The following is a 13,035-nucleotide window of genomic DNA, read 5'->3' as shown; positions in this document are numbered from 1 at the left end:
ACATAGTTATATTGTTTTCCACTTTTAATGAGGTGTTCATTACTCTTTTATTGTGAAGTCTTATTTTATTATTTCAGTGTTACCCCACCCCACCAAAAAGTGCACATCTGGGACAAGAAACTACCATTTACCAGAAAGCACAAGAGAAAAAAATTAAGTAGGAGTCCACAATTGCAAAACAGAAGCATCAACACTCAGGATATTTCAGCTCTAATGTAGGATAAGACTGGGCAATGTGAAATGCTCAGACTTCCTTTTTGCTGTGATCATTTTCACACAAACACACAAGGAGACTCAAAGCCAGGAAAAACCCAGAGACTGGAATTACTCTATATTTACAAAGAATAAGCAAAAATATAAGTTCTCAGTAAGAGATAAATAAGACTAAACTCATGAGTAACTTTGCTTGGGAAAGAGATAAAGAGAAAAATAGTAATATTTTTATTCCCATTTTTCAAATAAATAATTCGGAGAGGTTTAAGTGTTTGGGGAGGGGTTTTTTTTGTTGGTCTTAAAAGAGGAACAAGGGGCTCCAGTGATGAACATTTAAAGAAGTGATCAGCCTTGCCAACACTCACATGTTAGCCTAGACAAACTGAGCATAGGCATTCAGAAGGAAAAGAGAAATGAAATTCAGGTTTGGAAGTCTTGCTATTCAGGTCGCCAGTCATCCAGATTAGCACAGCTTCCTGAACGTCCACAAACTTTTCGTTCCCTGGGACTTGGTGGCGGAGGGACAAAGAGGGGACAGACTGAGATCAACACTCATCATGAAACAAGCTGATGAGGACAAAATCTATATCTGGGCCCACAATATAAACACAGGGTATGTGCCCTAGTACTGTTCCATGAGGGAATTTAAGAAAGGGAGAGGTTTCAAGTTAAAGGGTGATGGCAGGCTAGTGCTGATACTCAGTTTGAAGCACATGAAACTACTGAAAGCTCCGGAGTCCTCAGAGACTGAAGGAAATGCAAGCGGAGCTCCCTGAGGGAAACCTTATTTCAGCAGGTCGTGAGGAAGCCAATAATGATTTCCACTTCATTTGTATGTGTGCTAAACATGTTTGGCATTACTTCAGAGAGATTGGGGTCAGAAGTTCAACAAATATAGATCTTTCCTAAAGGCATCACACTAGCAGAAGCATCTGGATCACTCTTGGGGGGGGGGGGGGGGGGGGGGGGGGGAGTGAAAATCAGAAATCTAGGTTTGCCCTAACCCTGATTTCCCTGTCTTGAGAGGGTTTTCCCAGCTGAGATCCATTACACAACAGCATGCAATAGTACTTAGTTAAACAGTTCTCTCCTGCCAGCAAAATACACCCACATTTCATTCCTCATTAACAGAATAATTTAGTTGTTTCCTTATATGAAATGAGCACACTGAAAAGACAGCCACAAAGCTTACCTTGCATTTTACTTCACTATCAGGAAGTTTCAGTATAGTAGACAGAGAGCAGAGCAAATCAGAATATCATTCATTTTGTGCTCTCCCTATGGCCTTCTCAAGTTACTGTTACCCTGGATCAGCAAGAGCCTTCCTTTCCTCCAGAATCTCTTCAGGACTTCTTCTAAAAATATACCTAGAACAAAGGAGAAAAGAAATGAGATGATACATATATGAGGGAGGGGGACGTAAGCCATCTTCCCTACACTATCAACAGGTGACAGTAGACGGTTACAGAGGGGCCAACTAGGGCACTTAAATTAACCAGTGCCTAAAGCAGACACTGCAAATACACCCTCTTGCAATAAGCCCGAGAACATGCTCTTGTTCCCTCTATGGTGAGGCCTGCACTGCAGCTGACACCCTTGCACAAGTTTCAACATACACTGTTTTCTCACCACACGGTTTCTCAGGCTGTAGGACACCCATTTTCCAGGTAGAGACACAACACTTGCTTTTGATGGTATCCACACTGGGCTTAAAATGGGGTCTAACATTCTGCTCCTAAACAGATAACCAGTCTGAGAGCGAGGGAAGTGCTTCTTTTACCAGTTTGTAAGGGTGGAGTCTTGCCTAGTAGCTGTAGCAGGCCTCACAGCGCAATTTGTTCTTAGCAAATTATGAGAACTCAGATGTGTAAGAACATTTGCAAGTACTTGCTAGGTGAGAAAGGCATAACTTTCCCATGTAGAATAGGAATCAGGCTGTCTTCCACATGCTTCCCCTTTTGCCCCCCCCCCATGATCTATCACCATAAGATGGAGAACATCACCTTTCAGCTTCCAAGGCACTACATTTGCAACTGTGTTGACAAGAAGCACATTTAGAACAAACTATGTTCTTAATTGTGCATCAAGTGCAGGTACCATCTTGCATTTCTTAAAGGAAGCTTTGAACCATCCCTCTTACCCCAGGGAGGTTATAGCAGATGCCCGTTCTGCTGCTGCCCATCACCTCTCCCTCCCAGACCCTGGGGCAGCTCCTCTGCCAACCAGCATCCCTCTGGGCAGCCCCTGGCCATCTGGAGCAGCTGCAGCAAGCAGCTCCCTCGCGACCATTGCTGCAGCATCTCTGGAAATGGAGGGCAAAGCACCATTAGCTGCTTCAGCGCTTGTCTCCCCATTACACAGCAGGAGCAGCAGTGAATGCCAGCGCTGAGCTGACTTGGCTTGAACCGAGAGAGGCACTTAAAAGAAGGGTCTGCCAGCCAATCGTTTAGTTTCTTGGCAATGATGACGGCCTTTAACTTCACCCTTTAGGCTTTGGTGGCCTGGCAGACTTGCAATATCTACCTCACACACTTCTTGATACACAGCGGAGTCACCTCCTCCTGCACAACTCCCCCAGTAGTAATGTAAGGAAAACCTCTGGAGTAAGACACTTTGTTGTCACTTTTTGTGGATGAGATGAAAGGTGACCCAGCAAGCAAAGGTTTCCTATATTTGTGGAAGATAACAGAGCTGCAGCAAAAACCACACTCTCCCCTCCTCTACAAGATGAGGAGTAGGAACCTCAGCTAGACAGAGACAGGACCTGAAGCCAGATTACCTGATTTTTGCCAAGAGGGAGACACATTCAGGGGCTTTGGAAATGCAACAGACAAATCAGGGAGGTAGGAAAGCGGAAAAGCATGGTGTCCTGAGGTGGAGTCATCCTCCAAAGCCTTAGACTTTCCTTTATAGAAATGGTCAGGGGCGGAGGGGGGAAGGGCCACATACACAACGACAACATGGGGAGCACCCATTTGCATCAGCGGCTGGTCTCCTGGCTTCCGTGTCTTTCTTGGAAAACAACCATGTGACAAAGACTCCGAGGACTCGCCAAGTTTCAGCGCACAGCCTGCCTTTCTTTACATTGAACTGGCAAGAAAGGAGGAGGTTCCTGCTGTACCCAGCTGTGTTACACTGCTTTCACTTGCAGACAGACAGTGTTTTCCAGCTATGTCTGGCCGCCACAGAGAGAGGGGAGGGGGGAAAAAAAAAAATCTTCCTGGTAACAGAAGAACACATCTTTCAAGAAAGCCTCAAGCAAACTCAAGGGAAATAAGGCAGGAACAGAGACTATTATTTACGTGCATAGGACTTGATTGAACTAGATTAAGGTAATGAATACTGGCTGTGAAAGATGAAGATTCATTTTTCAAGAACACACGTGCAATTCTCTTGAACTTCAGTAAAAGCTTACAATGCACGCTCTAGGGATAGAAGCCTACCAGACACACATTGTCATTTTGACTTTTCGCTAGCAAAAATATGAAAATAAAGGGGCCCCTGTTCCTCATCTTTTCAGAAACTTTTCCCCTTCCATAGTTTTTTCTGGTGATTAAGTCACCATAATTACCACTGCAATCTAAATCTAATATGAAGCCTGAGTTTGTTTTCCACTGGTACTCATTTGTAGTGCTAGATTGGGGCAACTCACTAAAGCATACAAAGAACATTGTGCAACAACCTTCTTGAGTCAGTGGAGAAGGAGAAAAGCTCAGCTAAACTGTATTATAATCACTAAAAGTGATTCCGCCCTATTGCTTATGCTCCAATTCCACTGGCATGAAAGGTACAAGCTGCCTTATTTACACATGCGCTAGTGAACTCATTTACACACAGCTGCTTTCCACCTTGGAGCAATAAAAATTAATAATAAAAATAATTAAACCTCATCAGCCTTCAAGCATTTGGAAGCTCTAGAGCCCCATTGTCAGATCCTCTGAAAATGCATCAGCCTCCTCATGAGAAGGATTTGGGTTTGGTTCCTGCAGCGCTGGCTGTCAGAACCAAAGTGCCTGACTATAACACTCGAACAATAGATTATCCCACTGTATCGACCTTCGCTGCTCTCGGTTAATTCTTTTAATTGTCCCAGCACATCTTTTCCCATTAGGCTGATGTAACTTGTTTAAGCATACACAGATTGATTTATGACAGCACTAGGGATGTTAATCAGATGCCTGCTCTCCCGTTAATGCGTGCTCTGTAAGAAGTGCTGGACAAGAGTCTCCCGTATGGGCGCTGTAGCCTTTTCACTGGAATTAAAGAGCCTCACAGCAAGAGCAGAATTGTGCTGCACTGAGGCGGCTTCCACCAGCACTGCTGGGTAAGGCAGGGTCACTGCCTCCTGCTCTCGATTCTCAAGTGCCATTTTCTTTAAATACAGCTGCAATCAAGGAAATGGAAAGTCTCATTAAAAGTTCTCTGATAAGAACTTACTGGAGCCCGCTGAAATCTTAAAACTTCAGCAGGGGGCAAAGGGATTTATGAGAACATAACCCTGCTTGTCTCTGCTTAAAGGGACACTCCTTCACAGAGTACATTCAACATCCTTTAACTCACTGCTGTGCATCCCCTGCACTTAAATAACGTGTAGTATAGAAGCCTGGGCAGAACAGATTTCTTTCCCAGTCATGCAATGCACAGAAGACAGTGTTCATATGCTGTAGAGGTAATTGAAAAACAAATATTATATTACAATCCTTAATAGTACAAATAAAAAAATTGACAGCTATTAGGAAAAGACAGGACACTGCAGATCTAAGCTACTTCTCATTCTATTACTGAGTGTGCTCAAAATTAAATGTATTAGATATATTCAATAAGAAAAAAAGTTCATCTGCAGGTACCACCATCCCACTGAAAGTCAAAGAGAACTTGACCCCTAACTTCATGCTTCTACCAAAACAAACAAGCAGACATCCCCACCACATCGCCCACTTTGCCAAACTGCTAAAGAAAACAAGTAAATTCTGATTCTGACTCCAATCTACATAACCAGACACTTTAGCATTACAACGGGGATGTCACTAATCCCATCACATTTTGACAGCAAGTCCCCCCACATTTTCCCACCAGCATCAGGGCTTAGTGTAAGAATTCTCTCAGCTGCTTCTCCTGGGTATTACTCCAGCTATCCAGCACTGGTCAGTCCTGCCTTGGTTAGCTATCAGATTTCATTCTTCTTGTATTTCCAAATTCTTCAGCCAGCTTTCTATATGATTTTTAAACAAAGAGTTATTGGATGTGCTGACAAATCTCAGGACTTGTTATAAACTTGTACCACTTACAGCCTAGTCCTCACAGATTCAAAGGGGAGGGGGGAGCCAACTGTGTAATTAAAAAAGAGTCACAGAATTCTCTCTTAAACTATGTTCCAGCCCCATCTTTGCCCCTCTAACACAGCAGAGGGGATGTAACAAGAACAAGAAGAAACCTGTAATTTGGATGTAACAAGAAAACAGAACAGAGGATGCTGCAAGTCATGAAAGCGACCAAATCGACGACAGCAACAGAGGCAAATCCCACAGCTGAAATGCTTCGGAGAAGAGGAACATTCAAACAGTTAAAGCATAGGGCTGTTAGCAAGGAAACACCTCAGGCTCCCTATCTTTCAGTGGGAAGAGCCACTCTGTTAAGCAAACCGCTGAGAGGACCAGAAAAAAATACAGATGAAGGCACATACACTCCCCCCTGTTGTGCTTCCCTTTCCTGAAGCAGGAGGCAAAGCATTAGCTCCCCCAGCAGACAGACATTGCAGAGAAGGGGGAAGCATTCACTGTCTGCTGTGCACCGGAGCTTCACAAACAGCTACAAGAGCTGCGCTGTGCCTACAAGAGCTGCGCTGTGCCTGGCCACAGTTCAAAGGTAGCAAGAAGAGCAGGGGAGAGACCACCCCGGGGGAAAGCCCATCACCACAGACAGAGAGAAAACAGTTCCTCAGGCTCCCAATGCTATGCAAGAAACTACAAATAGCCACTCATTTGTGAATAATCCAGGAACATGCTTCCAGAACAAAATAACATCAACGCACCTTCCCCTTTCATGATTTTCCACAGCCAGGCCACCATCAGCAATGCCTCTGCGTCAGCTCAGCTCTGCCTGCAGCCTGCCAGCAGCAGCCTTGCCGGCAGGCCATAAGCAGCTTGCTGCCGGCTCCTCCGGGGCTGGGCTCGCTGGGCTAGCAAGCAAGCAAGCAGAGCCCCAAGGGGATGCACGGTCCTGTCCCATCCCCTCCCTCTGCGGGACACCCAGGCCCTCACTGGGACCTGACCTAGACAGAGCAGCAGCCCTTGTGCCCCAGCACGCAGGTGAGCACCACCACAAAGCCCAGGTCTCACCACAGGAAGAAGCTCTGGGAGAATTAGCTCCAAGAAAGCTTTCCCCAAAGCATGCATCAGGATAGAAACACTAGGGTATAGTCACCAAAAATGGGAGTTGGGAAACTGGCACTAGAACAACGCACTTTCAGCCCAGACAAACAGACAACAGGAGGTGCATGGCTCCTGAGAGCAAGCCAGCACAGTTCAGGCTTCTAATGTACATAGAGTATTTACAGCAAATTCTTTGAGAACAACCTACATGCCGAGAGCAACTGACAACATTTTCAAACCAAAAAAGGTAAGATAGTTGTAAGAGTGCTTTCAGATAATTCATACACAACCCCCCCCCCCAAAAAAAACATTTAATGTATTATTAATTATGAATTATTCATTCAGCTCTATTCAAAAATATCAAAGGCTGCTTTGATAGATCTAAAAGAACCAGCATGAACCTTTGCCCTTTGTACCTCACTGGGAAGAGCTCCCCAGCTGACGAGGACGGCACAGACTCATGACCATATGCTGCTCCAAAGCAGCACTGACAGAAGAGATCTCAACAAATACTCTGAATGACACAGGGCACAGTGAAATTGCTGCCTTGCCTGTTCCGCCTCCACCATGTCCACGTCCCAGCCCTTCACTTCAACAGCAGCCCCAAACCAGCACTGTTTTGTCCTCACCCAGCACTTACTCCACTTACAGCCTGACCACCATCCTCCCTCCAAGGGCCAGCCTCAGCCTTATGCTTTCCCAAGGAAAGAGACCCTGACACACACCTGATGCCAGTTCCTAAATTTGCATAGCTACTAATCCTACACACCTGCAATTATCTACAACCTGGCTTCAATCTCCACTGATCTCATCTACATCCTTAAAAGGAAAATTTTGTCCCCCTATCCTCAAGTGTTTTTGGTACTTTAAAGTATCACAGTTATTCAAAATGTTAACTCAGAGGATGAAAGTTTCAGAAATGTAACTTCTTATGAATAAAAGAATGCAACAAGATTAGATGAGCAAAACCAGTGATAAATCCTGCCACAGACTCATCTAACATGCCTGTAACATATGCACATAAGTAAATATCTAAGGCCTAGAGTAATTATTCTAGGTTTACCTTTTCTGACTTTCATAATTCATACAGAAAAGCAGAATCTAAAACAAAATTACTTTGTCTCTAAGACACTATTGCCTACTATTTCATTCTTTACTCAGAATTGTCTCCTTTCTGATAATTTTGTAGTAAGGCAGTACAAAATTTCCAGATGCCTGAGGTTTTCTTAACAGACACTAAAATTTCACTTAAACAGTATGAAGAGAAGCTGACTCATATCCTGTCACTAGGACATGTCACATACAATATATTCTGCAAACATGTTGTGTGTCCCCCCTCCCCCAAGAGATTTGCCTCCCAGTTTAAGAAGTAAAATATTCATATTAGATTCACTCTGCTTGGGACAATGTTGATCCCTTCACATGTTACCAAACCAGAACATCTGACAGTTTACTCCAAACATCATGCTTCTGCAGAGAGCATGATGAGAATGCCCAGCATAATGAAAACCTACATTTAAACTGTCAGCAAATCAGACTGCCAATCTGACACCACTTTTAAAGCAACAGAAAATATCTCTGGCATTTGTGAGTGTGTGAAGATACGTACCCTGCTATCTTAGGTTTGAGAGGCTGTTAAGTAACAGAGAGCTAACAAGGAATTTGATTTAGGCTACAGCAAAGCACAGAGGGTGAACACAATTGACTAGTGGAGAAACAAGTTAAGAATCAAAGCCATCAAAACATTTCTCTAGTTCCTGTTCACTGCAAAACTGGATGACAAATGAGTGTGCAGATGAACTTTTCTTGAGGTTTTATTGAACAAGGATAGATTCTGTATTTTTACACTTGAAAAACTGAAAAAATATATTTATGGTTGTCTCAAAAACTTTTTGACAGGCTTCCTTAAAGGAATAAAGGAGGACATGATAGGACAAAAATGATGCTAAAGCTCTAAGATGAGAAGCAGTCGTTGGGAGGAGCAGGATCTTAGAGATGCTTCTTACATCTCTAAGAAAACTAATACCAATGCAGCACTTGTAGTTTCCATCTAGTCTGCGACTGACAGAGGAAACATTTCAAGGATGCAAACGCACAAGAAGAGAAAAGAATGGTTTAAGGTGACACACAAAGGAGACCTATGCATACAGGGAACAAAACAGGAAAAGAAATGTCAAGCTGAACAAATTAGGAGACGATTCAAGCAGTGAATTTTATTGCACAGCGAAGTATTCTCCAAAGAGAGAAGTGGAAATGCCATTGGCTCAACCATTTAAAAGTAGAGACATCAAGAGCTTATTGTAGAGAATACACTGTACTTTCAGGGTTGGAAGATACACACTATAATTTAATAGCTCTCTTTTAACTCTAACTGCACAACTGTCTATCACAACTAACAAGAACATCAACTATTGCTAGAGCTAACAAAAGCTTAGGCACAAGTCCTCAAATTACTTTTTGTCTTTCTCTTCTTTCTCATCTATTTTTCTGTCTCACACTAAACATTATTTGCCAAAGACTGAAGCAGTATGACAGCAGTTTTCAAACCACATGAAATATGGGTACAATGTAAAAAACCCTGATCATTTACCATTCCTAAAAAAAGATGCTATGACAACCATTTTTAAAGAGAAGTCTTGCTTATTAAACACAGCTTTTACAGAAATGGATGGGCATGCTTTAATGTATAGTCCCCATCCCTAGCTACATCTCTATCTGAAGTTTTGACGAAGAATTACAACAGACAAGGTCTCCCCACAAAGCCGTGGCAAATAGCCAGTTACTGCTAATGGCAGAAGTGCTGTTGATTTGATGGGCTAAGCTTCCCGCCTAGCTACTGTCACTCAGAACTGCCCAAACTGCCTTCAGGCCTGGTGGGCCAGCAGGTCCCTTGAGTCAGGCACACCTCGCAGCCAGCAGGATCTCGAATGCAGTCCCCGACTGGTGATGGAGCCGGGCTGCGCAGGGCAGCTGGAGAGGGCAACCCCAGCCGGGAGAACCTGTACTGGAAGCAGTGGCCTGCCGAGCCCCCTGCTACTTCCCCAGCGCCGCCCCGGCGAGTCATGGCCACTGGGCTTTGCCAGCCCCTGCCACAACTCCCTCATTCCTTACGTCTCCAAAGCATCTGTGCATGTGTGTGTCTGTGTGTGCATCTACGTGTGTCTGTCTGTCTCGGGCTCTCCATCACATGACGATGTTAGTGTTTGGTGGGAAAATCAGGAAGATCAGCTACCACTGACATACTAAGGCAAAGTACCAGCATTTTCTCAATAATTCCACTCTCAGAAATAATACATTGGTTTCTGTTCTACAGACCCCCCATTTCACACACAAAAACGTGTTTGAAATGAAGTTGTTGAAAATGGACTTTACATTCTATCTCCCCCCCTTTTCTCCCACCGCACCTCTAAAGATTATAACAACACATTTATTAAACAAGGTGAGTCTCTCCTATTTGACAGGATCAGATATGCAAGTCTTTTAATCAGAAATGATGTAGAAAAAAAACACAGAAATAGCTCAGCACTAAGTGCTAAAACATATTGCCATATCCTTAAGAGGACAAGCTCTGTATTACAGACATTAAGTACTAGGGCTATTAAGAAAATTAATATTTTGCAGACATGAAGAACTCTAACTCTCTGAGTCATTGCATTTGGACTCCCTATATCAAAAAGTTTTTCTCATGTGCAAGAAAGATTCCTAGGGACACTCAATTAACTTAAGTCCATTCTTGACAGCAGTGTGCATCACAGCCATAGTTACTTCTCTCTGTCTGTAAGATCACCCTCATCCAACATTTAAAACAACCGTCATTCCAAAGTACAAGGACTATCAATTCAGTACGAAGCAGGACAAGCAAGTGCAGATTGCACACAGTCATTTTTTCTGTTTAGCTATGAGCATATTTATTTTTATGTTTGGATAGAAACATATCTCATTTTCAAAAATTCCTGAGCTAGTTAGGTCTTTCTTTTAAAGCTAAAGTGAGTGTCAGAAGTAGAACTAACAGGTAGTACTAAACCCCACTCTCCACTCATGTTCCACTTGAATCGGTATCATAAATGGAAGGATAGGTTTATATGGTTATATGTGTTATATATTATCCGTTGTTTCTGAAATCCTGAAGATCTTACATGTGATTTCCATCCCTGAGCCTTTTTTCTGGACACAGGAATGAACTCCTGAACAGGACAGAACCGTGAGCTGTACTTTCCTTCATCTACAGCCCTCCGAACAAAGCACGGAGTCAGCAAGCCTTGTCTAGTCAGGTCCGTTCTTTATGCAGACCTCAAATCTCCTCTGTCTCCTTGACATTAAAAGTGGATTTCCAAAACTGAATGTTCTGCATTGCAGGACAAATGAAGTACATTACCTCCCCCGCATTCTTCCTCTCCAACCAAAATCGGTGTCCTATCTTCTGGGCTTTGGGATAACAGAACAAAATTTAAAAAGTCATTTCACCTCATCTCACCCTAAAAGTCCCATCCCAAAGATAATTATGAGTTTCTAAGCCAAACACCAGGGAGTCTTATTTTAATTTACTGTGGGTCCATCAACTCTGACCACATTTGAAGGTACATCTTCTCCCCATTAGTTCTGTCCAGTCAAAGAAGCTCATGTAGTGATGACGCATCTGTTGTAGATAAGGGTATCAGCTGATTTGATTTACTAAGAAAGCTAAATTTATTATGCAACATTTTACAAGTATAATTCTGCTTTCCCTTGATGGCAATAAATTCAATATTATCTCCCCTGAGACAAGAGAACCGGTCCCTTTATTATCCAGACATGACCCCCAGAGCCAGATTCCATTTTAGAGACGGGAAATGGCCATATCTCTGATTAAAAGGGAAACTTTAATCAAATAAAGTGCCTCATCAAGCAAGAGCCAAGATTCCAATACTCCTGACTGCAGCAGAACAATAATCCAAAGTCATATCTCCCCCCAGCCCATTACCATCTACTGTAAACGTGACATCCATCCCAAACAGGAAGAACATCCATCAGCAGTTTTCTTGTATCCTAAGAGCTGTTCCTCCTCCACTCATGTTTTCTCTCAGGAACACTTCTTCAAAGTGCTCCCTCTGGATCTACTCTGGGAACTCTAGGAGGATGGGGTTTGGGGTCTGGGGTTGGGGTTTGGGGTTTTTTGACCACTAGCAACAAGATCGTGCTCACAGACAGCAAGTAACCTGGACCATGCAGCCAAGCACAGCAGCCGTGGCCTTATCTCAGCACCATCAAGTTAAGACTCTTCTCTTCTCTTGGATATTTTCTGTCCAGACTCTGAAATAGTCTTTTTGAGCATACAGAATATTATCTTCTTTAGAGTCCCAGCTCAAGAGCTTTATCCCTACTGCCAGTGGTGTATTTCTCAAGTTTTACATCATGGGTAACAAATGAATAACAAATAATGTTAATAATGACAATATGGATGTCTAAGGGTATTATTATTGTAAGTGTGCTTCAAGCCTCCACTTCTGTGTAAGTGCAATCAGATCTGTATGCCACTCCATGCAGAGATCTGTCTTCAAGACTTTCTGATCAACTGGACAGTTTTCTTTCAACAGAGCAAGATACAGCAACTGCCAGAATAAATCACCTTCCTTTTGGCCACAGAAGCCCAGCGGAGTGCTACGCAAGCAAATGAAGGAGTCCGAACTCCACACCCACTCAGTGATGGTTCAGCTCCAAGATCTAATTATTTCATACATCATTCTGCAAAGATATTCCTTGGATCAGTCCACGTGTCATTTCTGCTACAGGCGTAATGGTTTTTACCCTCTGTTTTATGCCAAGAGTATCTTCCTAATACTGAAGCATCTGAACTGAGCGACATCCCTGTTCCATAAGGCTTACAGCTGGAGCAGCTGGCCAGACAAAATGTGGCAAGATACCCGTAGACTTGATTGTTTTCCCAGATATTTGTCTAACTGAGTGTTATACATACACACAACGATGTTAACTGTATTACTCTCTGCTTTCTACTCTATCTTAAACCACCTCTGAAGGCCGGACTGCTTTCCCAGGGGCAGACGTGCTCACCTCACACCGCCTGTGGACGTGCGCGGCTCAGACCCGGGCCTGTGAGGGTCCCGTTCCCGGGAAGCCCCGACTCCCCGCGCGTCTCCTGTGCCCGGCTCGGACACGGCCGGGGCTCGGAGCGCGGCCGTGGCGAGGGGCGCCCGGGCCGGCCCGGGGACGGCGGGCAGCCCCGGGGGGTCGGCGGGCTGGTCTCCCCGCGGCCCCCGGGGCCGCGGGCGGGAGTCCCGGCGAGCAGCTCTCCGCTTAGACGGCAGCACCCGCGGCGCCGCAGCCCCTCCGCGCAGGCACAGCGACAGCGGCGGTCCGGGAGGGAGGCAGGAGGGGGCATTTGGGGCTCGCGGCGCAGGGGCCGCCGCGCTCATCGCCCGCTACCGACCCCCGTGTCAGGAAGCGCCGCGGCGCT

At 44.4% G+C, this 13,035-nt stretch overlaps 1 protein-coding gene across 1 annotated transcript in view; it reads right to left on the bottom strand.

Moving 5' to 3' along the window:
- Window positions 1-1,496: 1,496 nt before the first annotated feature.
- OGDHL (oxoglutarate dehydrogenase like) overlaps window positions 1,497-13,035 on the bottom strand; it is a 132,555-nt gene continuing 121,016 nt past the window's right edge. The window contains exon 25 of the transcript XR_003254245.1: window positions 1,497-1,580. The gene's annotated coding sequence lies outside the window, so the exon portion shown is untranslated. The remainder of the gene's footprint in view (window positions 1,581-13,035) is intronic.

The sequence above is a fragment of the Apteryx rowi genome, unplaced genomic scaffold, assembly GCF_003343035.1.
Source record: "Apteryx rowi isolate R43461 unplaced genomic scaffold, aptRow1 scaffold_30, whole genome shotgun sequence".
In the NCBI taxonomy this organism is placed as follows: Eukaryota; Metazoa; Chordata; class Aves; order Apterygiformes; family Apterygidae; genus Apteryx; species Apteryx rowi.
Note: the sequence above shows the minus strand (reverse complement) of the source record. Positions and strands in the feature narration are given on the sequence as shown.